This window comes from Caretta caretta, chromosome 9, assembly GCF_965140235.1.
Source record: "Caretta caretta isolate rCarCar2 chromosome 9, rCarCar1.hap1, whole genome shotgun sequence".
Lineage (NCBI taxonomy): Eukaryota > Metazoa > Chordata > Testudines > Cheloniidae > Caretta > Caretta caretta.
This window is the reverse complement of record NC_134214.1, coordinates 66484683-66503180: the sequence shown is the minus strand read 5'-3', so window position 1 is coordinate 66503180 and position 18498 is coordinate 66484683. Positions and strand designations below refer to the sequence as shown.

At 38.9% G+C, this 18498-nt stretch overlaps 1 long non-coding RNA gene across 1 annotated transcript in view; it reads left to right on the top strand.

The window, feature by feature from the left end:
- The first annotated feature begins 585 nt into the window (after positions 1-585).
- Positions 586-18498, top strand: part of LOC142073291 (uncharacterized) — a 51507-nt gene continuing 33594 nt past the window's right edge. The window contains exons 1-2 of the long non-coding RNA XR_012670093.1: positions 586-702; positions 1712-1804. This is a non-coding gene — a long non-coding RNA (uncharacterized LOC142073291). The remainder of the gene's footprint in view (positions 703-1711; positions 1805-18498) is intronic.

Sequence of the window (18498 nt, the reverse complement as noted above, 5' to 3'; positions counted from 1 at the left end):
TGTGTTTCTGATCTGCACACTTGTTCTATTCCCATTGTCTTGCAGACTACGTTGCAGTGAAGTGCCTAGTGTTTTAAACATTATATTTTCTTTTTTAAATGCTTTGTGACAGCTAGATAGAATCACTCTAGTATTCTTGTAGGTTTTCCTTCTATGCCATTATTGTTAATACTCGTTTCACAATAGCACTGTTAAACAACCGTGGGTTGTGGGGTATATATTACTGTATAATAATCATCCCACATGAGCAATTTTAGGATCTGTTCCAAAATCACTATCATTATTTATTATTTCTTACATATCAGTGTTGGACAAGACATAAAAGAACACATGATCTCTGTTATCTGTCTTAATTGATAACTTAGTATTTATGATGATCTCATTTAAAGAGAAATGTTGTTTGTTGTAATTACAATGTAATTTATAGACAAAATTATTATCTTTGAAGTTGTGGGAACATGTGTTCATGCCAAGTCAAACAAAATCCTCCACAGAGGATAGGAATAAGAACAAGACTTACTTCACGCTGTGCACAGTGTTTGGGGCTTGCGCCATTTCAGCTTTCTACCCAAGAACATCCTTCACTTCCTCGCTCTGAGGTTGGAGAGAGTCACTGTTCCACTCCACAGCTGACCATGTCCTAGTTGCTTGCAGATCACTGCAGTAAGGGCAGACAGCTACGGTCCTTTTATACAGAAGCAGGTAAGTCTTCACTTCTCCAAGGATGGGGGTGTGTCTTCTGTACTGGTAAAATAAACCCTGCAGTATACAGTTGTAGGATAATCTATACTGAAAAAATAGCTGTCTAAAATTACTTACATGACCCCCATTACCATAGCATCGGAGGGTCTTAGAATTTCCCCTATTTCACAGATGGGAAACTGAGTCACAGAGAAAATAACTAGTGTAAGGTCACCCCCCACCCCCAAAAAACCCCAACCCAAACAAACTAAACAAACAAACAAACCTGTGATGGAGCAGAAAATTGAACCCAGGTCTCCAAAGTCTCAGGTTGGCACTTTAACCATTTCATCATCCTAACTCCTAGGCTAATGCATTAACCACTTAATTAATAAGCATAGCAAGTACAATTTACAGTGTATACACTGTGGATATATTACATAGTCTACTCCTGAGGACATTCTATGCCAAAAAATTAAAAATTCTAATCTAAAAAATAAAAATTTTGTGCCCAATATTTTAAAATTCTGAAAATTTTATTTGTCAAATAAATGTGGAAGCTCCAGCGTGGCATTGGGGAGCACAGGCCAATGGCTGCACAGAGGTGGGAGATCAATGTGCAACTCCCACCTGGGACATGGACTCAGCGATGAGGCTGCCCCCCAACGCTGACACAGCGCAAGGCCTGGGCCTGTCCCAGAAACACCCCAGGGCCCTGCCCCTCCATGCCAGTGCACCAGGTGTGGGCAGGCAGGCTCAGCAAGGCAGGATCCGAGTGTAGAGAGGCTTAGTGTGGGGGGATCCAGGTGTGGGTTGAGAGGCTTCTGTGTGGAGTAATCTACCTAAACAATACCCACTCTCATTCCTTTTTCCTTATTTTCTCATGGCCATTTTTTCTTCCCCATTAGCTGGATTCCTATAAAATACCCATAGAAAGCAGAAACATGCTAATTTATTCCAAGGGACAAGGTTTTAACTCTGTCTCTGCTAAATGTGTGAAGCTTAAATACCGTCGGCCTATTTTTTATAGATGCTGAGCTCTTGCAGATCCAGTGGAAGTCAGTGGGAGCTGCAGCTGGTCAGCTGGTCAGGAAAATCAGGTCCCCTCTCCTGTCACATTATGGTATTTAGCAAGCTCTTGATTGTATTTTAACAGTAGTCATGCATTGAACTTGTCTTATACTGTGTGTCCTGTCATAAACACTGACATAATTTGATGACTTTTGCCTTTTGTAATAAGACCATGCAACAAAAGACATATACTTAGCCTATATTTTTTAGCTACAATGCTTTTCAAACAATTTTCATTTAAAATATTGTTTACTTATATTAATTGCCTACAGGTAGCAGGTAACTTAGATTACATATAAAAAAAATCTTCACCTTCATCTTTCCTGGAAGGGTTTTCACTGTGAGTTCGGGTGAAGTGCTGAGGGAATGAATAGTGGGGGAGAGTGTACACTATATTTAGCCAAAGTGATAAATGCAAATCCTTTTCTTACCTTGAATTTAAAAAGTGCTCCCCTAAAGGGTAATTCTAACAGTGACTAAGTTATAGTGTCAAGTGGAAAATCTTTAATGGAGAGAAATTGTCTCCACTAATCTAATTGTCAGTGGGAGGGGAAGCAGCAACTACTACATATAACTTGGTCAGAAACGGAAAGGTTTAGCCCTTCTCCAAAAGAATAAAAAACACAGCACTGAATAATGGTTTTGACTCTAGTTTTGAATTAGAAATCCAATTTGTTTTTACCAGCTCCCTCTCCATTCCTTGCCACCCTCTCAATTCTGCTGGATGACATGATCTGTAGTGAGGCAGGGAGAATTTAAAGGAGAGAAATATATGGAGTTTTTGCTTAAAGCTGGACTGAAACATGTCTAAAATATTGACTGAAATGTGCTTTCACAAATAAGCACCAACTCTTTAACATTCAAGGGTAATTATGCTTTTTGCTTACAGCTATGTTCAATGCAGATGCGAGATAGCATTTCCTGTGTAATTAGTGTTACCTGCAGTTGAAGTTGAAATATGGAATTGTTATGCTAACTGAATACAGTATTGTGCACCGATTACAGTAACACAGGCAATAAACACAGCACTGTTAAGGCGAGGGAGAGAGAGAGACTCTTAAAATAAGAGATTTACACTTTATGCTCATGGATTTATCAGTTGGCAAGTTTATTTAAAATTTGTTTTAGGTAAGTCGGAGCCAAGCTCAGACAACAACATACGCTATATAAGAGCTACTCAGTAATTTATTGCTATTTTTAAAGTGGGACGTGGCTTGCCCTGCAAAAAGATAATGTTCTTGTTTATCATCCTGCCCAAGGGAGGACCACGGTGAATGGATTGGGTCCTTAGTTAGTTTATGAGAAAGCCATGCAAAGTAGACTGCTGCATAGTATATCCTTAATGAACATGATTTCTCCACAAAAGATAGCTACACAAAACATATTATGTTGCTTTGAAAATGATATTTTTTTCAGGAGAAAAATTGTTTATCTGAGGAATGACAAAAATAATCCATCTGCATTATGATCGGAACTCATCTCTAAAAGACAGGGCCAATTTGCCATCAGTTTTGTGGTGCGTAAGTTACATTTTTGTGCATTTTCTAAAAAGTTCCTGCAACATAGGTGTGTGTATTTAGTATTCTCTCATGAAGATTATTGTGTTCAATGCAGGTCATGTAACATATACCCAGAACACAAAATGTAACCTGAAAAGAAATGAGATCATGTTCAGAGTGAGAGAAGACTTCAGCATTTTGCACATGTTCTCCAGCTTCTGGTCTTTGGTTCTATTTGGGTTTATTGGGAGCAGTGGGGAGGGTGGGTGTGTCAAGGTTCACTATTATTGTTATTAAAAGATATGGGGAAGGAAGACTAGGGAAATATTATAATGGGAGAAGCAATGATTGCTGTAGATTAGGTTTTTGTTTTGACCCCATGTTTTCAGATATGCCTGACCATGTCTCAGTTGCAGGAAATTGGAAGGGAGAGCTACTTTGCATTTGAAGTGCACTGGACAACGCCTTGCAGTTATGCATGCTGGTAGAAAAGTAACTTCATCTTAGTTAGTCCTAGATTCAGCTGTATTATCTGTCTTTCTACCTTTTCTAATCTGAAAGGAAAAACAACAACCTTAAAATATGTTGAAAATACATCTGAAGAAACAAGTCTGAGATACTTCTCACTGGAGACTTTTAAAATCTCATAACTTCATATTATCTTATAAACTAACACCATTTCTGCCCCATCCCTCATAATCCTAATTACACTGCATCACTAAGTGGTCACTATCAGAGATATTCTTTGTTAGTTCATAGTTCTAATTAGCCTCATCCTAATGTACATTAATGCCATTAATTTTAGTTTATACTTACATTTTTTCTGAAATCTATTAATATTTATGACATAGTTGCATGTTTAGCTCTAGTAGCACCAAGACACCAGCTCTCAATGTTAGAATCACAATTCAAAGGGGAAAATGATACTGGGTCATATCCCCATCTCATGTATATCAGTGTACCTCCATGAACTTCAACTTCCTTTACAGCACTGAGGATCAGGTGCATTCACTCCAGTTGAAACTACAGGGGAGATTTAGGAAGGCGCAAACTGATTATAGAGCTGGAGGTGGCAAGGATACTTGGATGAAGTGCCTTGGAAACTTGGGGAGGACCTATCTGTCTTCTCACCCAAAACACAGCAGCTCCAACACTACAACACTTCCAGAGCCGTCTAGTCTAAGGGTGTGTCTTCACTGCACAGTTATCCATGGGCTCTTCTCAATGTTTGAGTGCAAACCCCTTTGTCATCCCTCTTTTACCCAAGTGTCACATGATTCTGGGGACACCCAGAGCTGTGAGCCCTGTGTTACCTCTCTGCCTTAGCAAGAGTGAGCTTTGCTGGGGTTATACTGTGTGTCAGCTCACTGACACACCAGCCTGTCTTTCTCACCAGCCAATGCCTCAAGGCTGTCCCAGATCAGAATTTCCCTAGCAGGTAACAATCAGTGAACTCCAGGCCCTGAACTCCTCAAAGATGTATCTCTGCAATGTACTCCCCCATCACTGTACATTCATAGAAGATATTAAGCTCACTGCTCTTTTACAGAGTCAGTATATCACAGCTTATTAACTTAATTGGGGTAAATACAGTCTTCCTTTCAAACACAGCACAGCATTGGTTTGCAGTAAAAAGTGAAACAAATTTACCGATAAAAGGATATAAGCTGAGTGATACCAAGTAGAAGGAATAAAGATAGAAATGGTTATAAGCAAACAAAGTACAATACACTTTCTAATGGCTAAGACCTAACCTTACAAGCTACAGTCTTTGTTCAAGATAGTTTCTTCACAATCTTCCTTTTACCAGTAATAGCTAGCTAACTTTTCGCCAAGATCCCCACAGAGTCCAAGGCTGTGGTTTTCTTTGTCTTCTCAGGTGACTGACAAGGCATATTTTGTACCAGTATCATTGCAGTAGTATGTAGAGTGTGAAAACAGGAGCGTCTAGGGTCACACGAGGTTTGAAGGTGCTTTAAACCCAGACTAGCTGATCCAGCTGTGGTTCTAGATTAGAAGATGGAGTCTGCTTATACTCAGGCTGAAGCTTGCCCACTTTGCAGTGGAAATATGAGCAAAACTCACTTTAGTGTCGATAGTTCTCCCCAGTTGCTTTTCTACAGTTCCTTCTGAAGGACAGATGAGTTCTGCCACAGCTGGCACTATTGACTGAGAAAGAATCATAGAGCATCTCAGAAAAGAACTAGGGATATGCCTCCTCCACATACAAGTGAATGCAGAAACAGTGGTGATACAGTAATGCATGTAGGAATTTGCTGTGGGAACATTTGCTCCTGGTCTAGGCTCAGATCCAAGGACCAGTCACCTGGGTTAACTATGCAGTGAACTGAGTTAACTTGGTCAATAATGACTAAGGGAGAAGAGCACATCTTAGCGAATCATCAGTAATGCTATTATAGAACAGCAAATAATGAGGTCTGGAAAGGAACTCCTGAGTCATGTATTCACAATACCTAGATACCATGGTGATGAATAGAGCCGAGCTAATAATTGATTTTTCAGTTTGGACCTTATACTGAAAAAAATGGAAAAAAATTGGTTCGGTTAAAACTGAAACTGATTTTTTTTTCATTTTTCTCTCTCAAATGAAAAATTAAACAACTTTTTTGTTTTGGGTTGAACAAAACTTTTCATTTGACCCAATGCAATATTTGTCCAGTGGCATGTTAAAGACTAACAAATTTATTTGGGCATAAGCTTTCATGGGTAAAAAACCTACTTCTTCAGATGCATGGAGTGAAAATTACAGTAAGCAGTATGTATATTACAGCACATGATGGGAGTTGTCTTACGAAGTGTGCGGCCAGTGCTAACGAGGCCAATTCAATTAAGGTGTAAGTGGCCTATTCTCAACAGTTGAAAAGAAGGGGTGAATATCAGCAGAGGGAAAATTACTTTTGTAGTGCTAACAAGGCCAATGCAATCAAGGTGGACGTCACCCATTCCCAACAGTTGACAAGAAGGTGTGAGTGAGTATCAATAGGGGGAAAATTAGTTTTTGTAGTCACCCATCCACTCCGAGTCTTTATTCAGGCCTAATTTGACAGTGTCCAGTTTGCAAATTAATTCCAGTTCTGTAGTTTCTTGTTGAAGTCTGTTTCTGAAGTTTTTTTGTTGAAGAATTGCCACTTGTAAGTCTGTTATTGAGTGTCCAGGGACATTGAAGCGCTCTCCTTCTGGTTTTTGAATGTTATGATTCTTGATGTCTGATTTGTGTCCATTTATTCTTTAGCCCAGAGACTGTCCGGTTTGGCCAATGTACATGGCAGAGGGGCATTGCTGGCACATGATGGTATATATCATATTGGTAGATGTGCAGGTGAATGAGCCCCTGATGGCTGATGTGGTTAGGTCCCATGATGGTGTCCCTTGAATAGATATGCAGACAGAGTTGGCAGGAGGGTTTGTTGCAGGGTTTGGTTCCTGGATTATTGTTTTTGTTGTGTGGTGTGTAGTTGCTGGTGAGTATTTGCTTCAGGTTGGGGAGCTGTCTGTAAGCAAGGACTGGCCTGTCTCCCAAGGTCTGTGAGAATGAGAGATCGTCCTTCAGGATAGGTTCTAGATCCTTGATGACGCCCTAGAGAAGTTTTAGTTGGGGGCTGTAGGTGATGCTAGCAGTGTTCTATTACTTTCTTTGTTGGGCCTATCCTGTAGTAGGTGACTTCTGGGTACCTTTCTGGCTCTGTCAATCTGTTTCTTCATTTCGCCAGGTGGGTATTGTAGTTTTAAGAATGCTTGATGGAGATCCTTGTCTCTGTCTGAGGGATTGGAGCAAATGCAGTTGTATCTTAGAGCTTGGCTGTAGACAATGGATCGTGTGATGTGGAATGGATGAAAGCTGGAGGCATGTAGGTCAGTATAGTGGTCAGTAGGTTTCCGGTATAGGGTGGTATTTATGTGACCATCGCTTATTTGCACTGTAGTATCCAGGAAGTGAATCTCTTGTGTGGACTGGACCAGGCTGAGGTTGATGGTGGGATGGAAATTGTTGAAATCATGGTGGAATTCCTCAAGGGCTTCTTTTCCATGGGTCCAAATAATGAAGATGTCATCAATGTAGCGCAAGTAGAGCAGGGGTGCTAGGGGATGACAGCTGAGAAAGCGTTGTTCTAAGTCAACCATAAAAATTTTAACATACTGCAGGGCCATGCGGGTACCCATAGCAGTGCCGCTGACTTGAGGGTATAAATTATCCTCAAATCTGAAATAGTTGTGGGTGAGAACAAAGTCACAAAGTTCAGCCACCAGGTTTGCCATGACATTATCAGGGATACTGTTCCTGATGGCTTGTAGTCCATCTTTGTGTGGAATGTTGGTGTAGAGAGCTTCTACATCCATAGTGGCTAGGATGGTGTTTTCTGGAAGAACACCAATGGATTGTAGTTTCCTCTGATTGGTGTCTCAAAGATAGCTGGGAGTGCTGGTAGCTTAGCACCTGAGGAGAGAATCCACCTAGCCAGACAATCCTGCTGTCAGGCTGCCAGTACCCAAGATGATGGGGCGTCCAGCATTCCCAGGTTTATGGATCTTGGGTAGCAGATAGAATACCCCTGGTCAGGGCCCTAGGGGTGTGTCTGTGCAGATTTGTTCCTGTGCTTGTTCAGGGAGTTTCTTAAGCAGATGATGCAGTTTCTTTTGGTAACCCTCAGTGGGATCAGAGGGTAATGGCCTGTAGAATGTGGTGTCAGAGAGTTGCCTTGCAGTCTCTCATTCATATTCAGTGAATCCCATGATGTGTGATTATGAGGCAGCCAGAAATTTGATCCTAAAGCTGAAGTTCTTTAAACCATGCAGAATTTATACTGCATGCCATGTTACATAATGTGTGCAAATTAGACCCCAGATTTGAACATTCTTGCTGGAAATATTAAAATCTGATGGGCTTGCACATGATTTGTGGGAAAGGGGGAGAGAAAAGATTCACATCATTAATATATATTACATGGTATGTCTGATTTGAAGGACATTTCAAAGAGGAAAAACAACTTGGCTATGAATTGGTCAGGTGGCAGGGAAGACAATTATCTTGAGGCACTGGAAGGACAAAACCAAATGTTTTTTCAGTCTGTTTTAGATGGAGACATATTAAAGAGTTATCTGCAGAATACAGGATAGTATTTATTTGAGTAGATATGGAAACCACTTATGGATTATCTTCAGGAGGATGAAAATATAGTCTAAAATTAATTATGTGTAACTTGGGTTGGGTATGGAGGTTTTGATTTAGAAGGGACAATAACCTTCAAGCTATTTCTACCTTTCCTTTCTTTGTAAGCAGTTTTGCTTGTGTGGGTATCTGAAAGGGGAGATATGAATATAATTTTGTGTAATCAGAATAATTCAAAATATATTTTCTTGGGGTTTTTTTTGTTAGTAGATGCTTTAAAAAGTCACAAATACAAATATATGTTGCAGAAAAGGAATGGTCTCAGAATCATGACTCATAATGCAGAATTCTCAACTGTTGAACTCTAAAATGAAGGACAGTGCTCCGGCTTGCAGCTTCTCAGAGAATTTCTTGAAACAGAATTTTGAAGAAAAAGGGTTTGGGGAAACAGCATGAAATTTGTGTTCCATTTTCTAGCTATCTCAATTTAGAATAAAGACAGACAAAAGATTTCAAACAAGTGTGGGTCTGTAATAATAAAAAAGGCATAAGTAGCTACATACTTATTTTTTTAAAAATAAATGTATCCCAACTGCTAATAAAATGTCATATTATTTTCTCCTTAACATGCCAGATCTAATTAAGAAACTGTTGATGCAAAGTTGGAATAAGAAGCATGCTTTGCTCCCATGCACTGTAATTAATGTTTTATTTCTTTTTAAAGTAGCCTTTAATCTATCACCATATTCTACTCTAGGAATCATTTATTCAGTATTTGAAACAGGAACCTGTGATGCGGAAATTTATATTTTTGAAAATCTATGTATAGTCTGTCATAGAGGCATTTTCATTGTATCTGTTTAAAAACATCAGAGAATTAATAAAAACAGAGATTCTTCTAAATCCCATCTGATTATGCTCTATTATTTCATTACTATACATGCTCACTCTTTATTGGATTCTCTATATTGTGTCCATTGTTTACAAGTTATTATACTGTCACATTTGTAATACTATATTTGAGAGACTGACAGCACATCTAGCACAGAGCTAGAATTTCAGTAGTTTATAACTTCATGAAGAAAGGAAAAATTATAACTTGACTTATAGCTTCTTGACTTGAAAGCATATATTTGCATACATTGAAAAGTGGTATTTCTTTATGCATTAGGACCCTATATTAGCACAATACAAACATGTTTCACATCAAGCACATGTTTAATTCAATCCCCATTCAGAAAATCATTTAAGTACATGGTTAAGTCCCATTGCATTCAGTGGATGTAAATTCATGCTTAAAATTAAGCATGTTTTTCCAAATAGAGAGTACAAACCACATATTGGTTTGAATGTTTATTTTTGCTTTCCCAAATCAGTGGAATGTTTTAAAGATAAAAATGTGGCAGGTACTCACTGCTTATGCTTTGATCTACTGAAAGAAATACAAACTGCTTTGATTCAGTTGAGACATTGTTTGCATTCCCAAAGTTGTTGTGGTATGTGTGCCATTACTGCTTTCCCCTAGCGTTTTGGTGGATCAAGAGTTCATTGTAATTGATGCCAGTAATAGCAGAAGCTCTCTTATACTGGAGTTTCCCCATCCATCCTCAATGACCCTAGGTTCAGGTCTAAATGAGCCAATTCAGTTCTAATAAAAGACCCATCTTTTGTATCAGCCTTTGTAAATGTTTATTTTCTCACAGATTCCCAATGAGAGTAGAATGATCATATTTACATAGTTGGGGACAAAGACCCTTATTTAATGTTTATGCTTTGAAACTGAGGCCTCTTTGTTTGGTGTTTACCAAGATCTTATGTGAATGTTTGCATCCTTCCATTCTGCTTCACTTTGGTTAAAATTTTCATGTATTTAAGGATGACCTGCAAAGTGGCCGGGGGCAGGAGGGAAACTTGGAGGGGTGGGTAGGGGAAAGATATGTGTGTTTCCTTTTTGCTGCTTTTGAATGTGTCATTCTGTGGAGTTTTTCTTTTTACATTTAAAAATATTAGGGTTTTGACTTTTTGCTTTTTGCTGGAAGACTCCTTTGAGAAATGGAGAGAGAATTAGTGATATCACAGAAGACTGAAACTTGAACGATTCAGAAGGGAAGACATTTTTATTCACACTGCTTCCAACTTTGCATGTATTTGTCTGATAACACCTGTTTAATATAAAGGCTTAAGATGAAAGTTCTATTTGTGAAAAACTCAATTAAGAAAGCTCTCACTTAGATCTTCCACACCTCCAAGGAGTTCACCGGGGCAGGAAAAAAAAAAAAAAAGGAAAGGCAAGACTTGATATTTCTGATGTTTCTAAGGTGAAGAAGGTTAGGGGAAAGATCCCTCAACTTTCAGCCTCGATCTATATATTCTAAAGAAACAAAAGACCAACTGCCCCCCCAAAACCCCCAACCAACCAACCAATAATTTTTCCCCTTCTAAGTTCACCTTTAAATAGTATCTTTGCCTGCTTTAACACTCTATGGTCCAGTTTTGTACTGCAAACTCAAGAGAAACTTCCATTCAAATATATTAGGCCCTAATGTAAATTCTATTCTGGGTTGTAAACATTTTAAAGGTCTATCTCCTGTTGATTCTGATGGCACCCCTGCTGCTATTAGTTACAAAGTCAGATAGCATGGAATTTGTGCTCTCTCTCAGAAGCCCAGGTTCTGGACAATTTTTGTGGACTTGCCTGGGCTTACCTGAATGATGGAAGGCAACATTCTGCTGAATGAATCCCTTAGTAGATGCACACAATATGAATTATATGCAGTGTTTTGTCATCATCATTAACTTCATTTCTCTATGTCTTTTGTCTCTTCTACTGATCTCTCCTTGAAAGCTTTATAGAAGAACTTTTAATATGTTTATTATTATTATTTTAGCTTCCCCCCTATGACTAGTGAAGTGGTCACCTTGAAGTATGTGTTAACTACTTATGCTAAATTGTCAGTTTCACCTTGTATTTAGCTGTGACATTCTGAATATATTTCCCAGGCCTGAAGAAGAGTTCTTTGTAAGCTCAAAAGCTTGTCTCTCTCACCAGCAGAACTTGGTCCAATAAAAGATATGATCTCACCCACCTTGTCACCTATTTTTGTAGCTATATAGATCCACTGCCACTATTTAACAACGGTTCCTCTTCCAGCACATGTTTGTTCTGGTTATATGTTCAGTTTGGAGAGCTGAATCCTCCACTCTGGGGCATTTTGTTCATTTGAGAAAAAGGATGCTACACAGCCCATTTAAAAAAAATGTTTAATAAAAGATACTATCCTGCATCCCTGCTCAAACATCACCACAGCATTCTCCTCTTCCCCTGCTTTCCTTGGCCAGGTTTAGGTCCTACTCCTCTCCTCTGCCCTACATCAAGCCCTTCTGACCCCTTCTGCCTGGCTCTCCTATGCTAGCCATTAATTCTGCTCTCTCCACTCCCCTTATGCAAGCCCCATCTACTGCTTGTTTCCTCACAATTCTCTAAGACAGCATGAAGAGATAATGTAGGCCAGGATAGTGAAGTAGAGGGGAAGAAAGTGTATAATGCTTGGTGTGGGGAGCAGGATCCAATGGAGATGAGAGAAGCTTTCAGGAGAACAAGGGAGAAGGAAGAAGGGACTCAGACCCATAGCAGAAGACCAAACAAATAAATAAATAAATAAATGAAAGAAAAACAGGGAGTTTCAGCGATGTTCCTAAGGAAATAGCCAAATGAGCAGCAGAGCTGAGAACTAACACATATTTCCTGTCTCCCAATCCTATGTTCATTAGACATACAAGGTCTAATTCTTCATTGTCCTGCAACTTTAGTAATTTTCACTAATTCAAACTGTGTGTGAATCATTATCATTTGTCTTTGTGCTATTTACTCCCAATTTGTACACACTTGGCAGTGGCGTGAAATGACTGCACGGACTCCCCTGTCACAAAGACATGAGTGAGTTTTGTAGTTCAGCCCAAATAAGTGCTGTTAAAAGTTTTATATCACATCATCAGATATTTTGTTTATGCTTCACAATTTGAAGATAAGTTGATTTTTAGAGTTTTATTTATTTATTGGTATTTTCTTTATCCCTTCCGCGAGGGCAGTGGTTCTCAACTGTGGTCCACTGCTTGTTCAGGGAAAGCCCCGGTGCACCAGGCCGGTTTGTTTACCTGCTGCATCTGCAGGTTTGGCCGATCACGGCTCCCACTACCCGCGGTTTGCTGCTCCAGGCCAATGGGGGCTGCGGGAAGCGGCATGGCCCGAGGGATGTGCTGGCCGCCCTTCCTGCAGACCCCATTGGTCTTTCCCTGAACAAGCAGTGGACCACAGCTGAGAACCACTGCGCTAGGGCCTAGGCCACTGACATGGCCATAATCACTGCAGCAAATGAACTGTGCAACCATTATAGCACAAGAATTGAGTTAGAACTAATATACTTTTAAAAAACTCTTAAGTTTTTAAATCCAGATCTTATATGAATCTGAATCGTAGAATATTAAATTCTGATCTATTGTGTCCTGCTTTCTGAATCCTGGGATTCCCAGCTCTGAATGTTATAAAGAATGCACTTCTAATTTTGGTGCTTTGCAGATATTAAATATTAGTCCTGGAATAATAACCAATTTTAAACTAACTCAGCTCTGATCTGATTCAAGCTTGCACATATGAGAGAAAAGAAGGAAAAGTGTGGCTGGGAACTGGGTGCTTCTCAGGGCAGGGGGTCACTTTTTAGGTGGCTTTGAGAAAAGTGATAGGACTGGAATATTAGGAGTAATCCTGTTATAGTTAGATTAGCAGGCAGAGTCAAAGGCATCAAATGCAATGTATTCCGTTGTTTGCAGAATTAAGAATGTATTCCCTGATTATCATGATCACGCATCTACTATCATCATGTATTCTGTATGTATTATATATTTGAGCATTCCATTGGTGATGAAGAATATGTGTTTCTTTTAAAACTATTATACAGAGTATTAGATCTACTATTAATGTATGTGTGAATTTATTTAATTAGATGTATATAGTTTGGATTTGTGCTGGAAATGGCCCAACTTAATTATCATACACATTGTAAGGAGAGTGATCACTTTAGATAAGCTATTACCAGCAGGAGAGTGGGGTGGGGGGAGGTATTTTTTCATGCTTTGTGTGTATATAAAAAGATCTTCTACACTTTCCACAGTATGCATCCGATGAAGTGAGCTGTAGCACACGAAAGCTTATGCTCAAATAAATTGGTTAGTCTCTAAGGTGCCACAAGTATTCCTTTTCTTTTTGCGAATACAGACTAACATGGCTGTTACTCTGAAACCCGTCATAGTTTCTATTGCAACTTCTAGGCATTGCAAATTAAAATTAACAAAATACTGGTAGGGCTGGTAGGGCATGGGCTGCGGGGCTAAAAATCACAGTGTAGATGTAATTAGGAAGGCCAAAAAAGAATTTGAAGTATGGCTAGCCAAAGACTCAAAAAGTAACAGCAAAAATTGTTTAAGTACATCAGAAGCAGGAAGCCTGCTAATCAACCAGTGGGGCCACTGGATGATCGAGATGCTAAAGGAGCACTCAAGGACGATAAGGCCATTGCAGAGAAACTAAATGAATTTTTTTGCATCTGTCTTCATGGTTGAGGATGTGAGGGAGATTCCTAACGTGAGCCATTCTTTTTAGGTCACACATCAGAGGAACTGTCCCAGTTTGAGGTGTCATTAGAGGAGGTTGTGGAACAAATTGGTAAACTACACAGTGATAAGTCACCAGGACCAGATGGTATTCACCCAAGAGTTCTGAAGGAACTCAAATGTGAATTTGCAGGACTACTAACTGTACTCTGTAACCTATCATTTAAATCAGCTTCTGTACCAAATGACTGGAGGATAGCTAATGTGACACCAATTTTTAAACAGGGCTCCATGGGTGACTTTGGCAATTACAGGCTGGTAAGCCTGACTTCAGTACTGGGCAAACTGGTTGAAACTATAGTAAAGAACAAAATTGTCAGTCATATAGATGAACATAATTTATTGGAGAATAGTCAACATGTTTTTTGTAAAGGGAAATTGTGCCTCACCAGTCTCCTAGAACTCTTTGAGGGGATGAAAAGCATGTGGACAAGGAGGATCCTGTGCATTTAGATTTTCAGAAAGCCTTTGATAAGGTCCCTTACCAAAGGCTCTTAAGCAAAGTAAGCATACATGGGATAAGAGGGAAGGTTCTCTCATGGATTGGTAACTGGTTAAAAGATAGGAAACAAAGGGTAGGAATAAACGGTCAGTTTTCAGAATGGAGAGAGGTACATGTCCCCCAGGGGTCTGTACTGGGCCCAGTCCTATTTAACATATTCATAAATGATCTGGAAAAAGGGGTAAACAGTGAGGTGGCAAAATTTGCAGATGATACAAAACAACTCAATATAATTAAGGCAGACTGCGAAGAGCTACAAAAGGATCTCTGGTGACTGGGTAACAAAATGGCGGATAAAATTCAATGCTGAAAAATGCTGCAAAGTAATGCACAATGGAAAACATAATCCCACCTATACAAATAAAACGAAGGTAGCTGTTACCACTCAAGAAAGAGATCTTGGAGTCATTGTGAATAGTTCTCTGAAAACATCCACTCAATGTGCAGAGGCAGTCAAAAAAGCGAACGGAATGTTGGGAATAATTAAGATAGGGATAGATACTAATAAAGAAAATACCATATTGCCTCTGTATAAATCCATGGCACGCCCACGTCTTGAATACTGCATGCAGATGTGGTTGCCCCATCTCATAAAAGATATATTGGAATTGGAAAAGGTTCAGAAAATGGCAACAAAAATAACTAGAGGTATGGAATGGCTGCCATATGAGGAGAGATTAATAAGACTGGGACTTTTCAACTTGGAAAAGAGACGACTAAGGAGGAATATGATAGAGGTCTACAAAATCATGACTAGTGGGGAGAAAGTAAATAAGGAAGTGTTATTTACTTCTTTTCATAACACAAGAACTAGGGGCTACCAAATGAAATTAATAGGCAGCAGGTTTAAAATAAACAAAAGGAAGTATTTTTTCACACAATGCACAGTAAACCCGTGGAACTTCTTGACAGAGGATATTGTGAAGGCCAAGACTATAACAGGGTTCAAAAAAGAACTAGATAAATTAATGGAGAATAGGTCCATCAATGGCTATTAGCCAGGATGGGCCGGGATGGCGTCCTTAGCCTCTGTTTGCCAGAAGCTGAGAATGGACAATGGGAGATGGATCACTCATAATTGCCCTGTTATGTTCATTCCTGTGAAGCATCTGGCATTGGCCACTGTAAGAAGACAGGGTATTGGGCTAAACTAACCACTGGTCTGACCCACTATGGCTGTTCTTATATTCTCCCATCTAAGTTAAAGCAACCTTGCAAATATCAGTGGTTGACATAAAGCATGGAAGTTCAAGATCTGACTTTAAATGGTTTCAGAGTGGTAGCCATGTTAGTCTGTATCAGCAAAAACAACAAGGGGTCCTTGTGGCACCTTAGAGACTAACAAATGTATTTGGGCATAAGCTTTCATGTGCTAGAACCCACTTCATCAGATGCATGGAGTGGAAAATACAGTAGCAGGTATATTTATACATACTACATGAAAAGATGGGAGTTGACTTACCAGGTGTGGGGGTCAGTCTAATGAGACAATTCAATTAACAGTAGGATACCAAGGGAGGAAAAATCACTTTTGTAGTGGTAATGAGGACGGCCCATTTCAAACAGTTGACAAGAAGCTGTGTGTAACAGGAGGGGGAAATTAGTATGGCAAAATTAGGTTTTGTAATGACTCATCCACTTCCAGTCTTTATTCAGGCCTAATTTGATGGTGTCCAGTTTGCAAATTAATTCCAGTTCTTCAGTTTCATGTTGGAGTTTGTTTCTGAAGTTTTTTTGTTGAAGAATTGCCACTTTTAAGTTTGTTATTGAGTGACCAGGGAGGTTGAAGTGTTCTCCTACTGGTTTTTGAATGTTGTAATTCCTGATGTCAGATTAGTGTCCATTTATTCTTTTGTGTAGAGACTGTCCGGTTTGGCCAATATACATGGCAGAGGGGCATTGCTGACACATGATGATCCCAATGTGATATATGCCATCATGTGCCAGCAATGCCCCTCTGCCGTGTACATTGGCCAAACAGTATTCCACTGCTGAGAATAGCCCACTTCCACCTTAATTGAATTGTCTCATTAGCACTGACCCCACACTTGGTAAGGCAACTCCCATCTTTTCACGTACTGTGTATTTATACCTGCCTACTGTTTTTTCCACTCCATGCATCTGATGAAGTGGGTTTTAGCCCATGAAAACTTATGCCCAAGTACATATGTTAGTCTCTAAGGTGCCAGAAGGACTCCTCATTGTTTTTGCTGATTTTAAATGCTTTTCCTTTGGTGATGTAGCACATTTTACTAAGTTAATCCAGTGTTTCATGGTAGAGATCCATGCCGAACATACTTATTATAGATACATGAAAGATAATGATAATTTCCCCTATATTTTAATGTAGACATGACATTCCTACTAGTTACTTCTCTACTTTGCACATTTTAATTAGCAGCTTTTAAATATCTATATTTATAGGAAGCCAGAATTTTTCATTTCCTTTCTTCCTGGGACTGATGGAGGAGATACAGACTTGTTGGCTGCTTCTGGGGTGTATTTGCATATAGTGTGAAAATAAATGCCTTCTTGTGTCTGGATAGGCTTTGACCATTTGTACTCACTGAAGTTCTGGATTTGTTGAGCAGCTTCAGTTGTAAGCTACTGTCTAGGGAACTACTGATTTTTCTTTTTTCCCAGAAAGGGTTAATGCTCCCATATGGTATACAAGAGCAGATGCACACAAAATTGTATTTTTTTCATTTATTGTAAAATTACTGCTTGACTGGGAATACAATAGGGTGAAATGTAATCGATTTACACTTTTATCATAAATTATGTTTTCAATTTGAACTGCAAAAGTAGTTGTTAGCTTTTTCCTTTTTCCTGGTAAATATGTTTATAATAAATGTGCAGTATAAAAACAAATCAGGTGACTCAGTTTAGCAGTGACAGACTGATTTTCAAATCTCACTATAAGTAAATCAACAGATGGTGAATTATACTGCAGCTGTATAGTAATAACATAGACTGGAAATTGCCACACTGGAACAAACCACTTGGCTGTCTGCTCCAGTGTCGTGTATCTGACAGTGGCCAATACTAGATGCTACAGAGTGATGTGAAATCCTCACAGGATACTTAGGTTTGCAATACACAAATAATAATATCACAAAATAAATTTCTACCTGAACCTACTGGTAATTATCTTATGTCCTGAAGCACGATCATTGACAGCCCTTGTAATTTTAATCCTATCTAAATATCAGTCAGTTACTAAATTGTCAGATCACTTTGCATAAAATTTAAAAACATCTAAATCCCATTTTCAAAAGTCTTGGGCACTTATGAGCCTACTCTTATTTACTTTGAGTGACTTATACTTCTAAGTGGCTAAATTTCTTTTGAAAAATGGGAGTGTATCTCCTAAATCATGTAGGTATTTTTGATAATTTTACCCTTTATGAAACATATTGAGCTATTTTCCTCTGTAATATCCTGGAGAAGAAAATTCAGCAGATCAATTGTATACTATGCACAAATAAATAAAATATGAAAATATGGGGTTCTACCAAACTTTGATAGCCTTTTAATTTAATTTGTGGATACTCTTGTTTTTGTATTATGGGTAATTAAAAGTGCCAACTTTTCTAACTAATAATTTTAAATAGAGGATCTCCATAATATCTGCTCTCAATCTTCTCCCCAAACTCTAGAATCCTAGTCAAGGGTATGCAGAACATTCATAGTGAAATACAAATCTACTCAAAATTTAATTTATTTAATTAACTCAAACTCAATTTTAAAGCAAAACCTAGTCTTTTTTAAAAAACCTAGGTTTAGAGGAAAACTGACCAAGCTGACAACCAGGGCCCTGATACTGCAAAGACTTTACACATTCTGAGCAGTCTGGTTGACTTTAACTGCTTGTGTATGTAAGCAGTGCAAATTGGCTTTAAAGCAGCCAGAGATTGTCAGTGGAATCCATCACCTGTGCCAGCCACCCC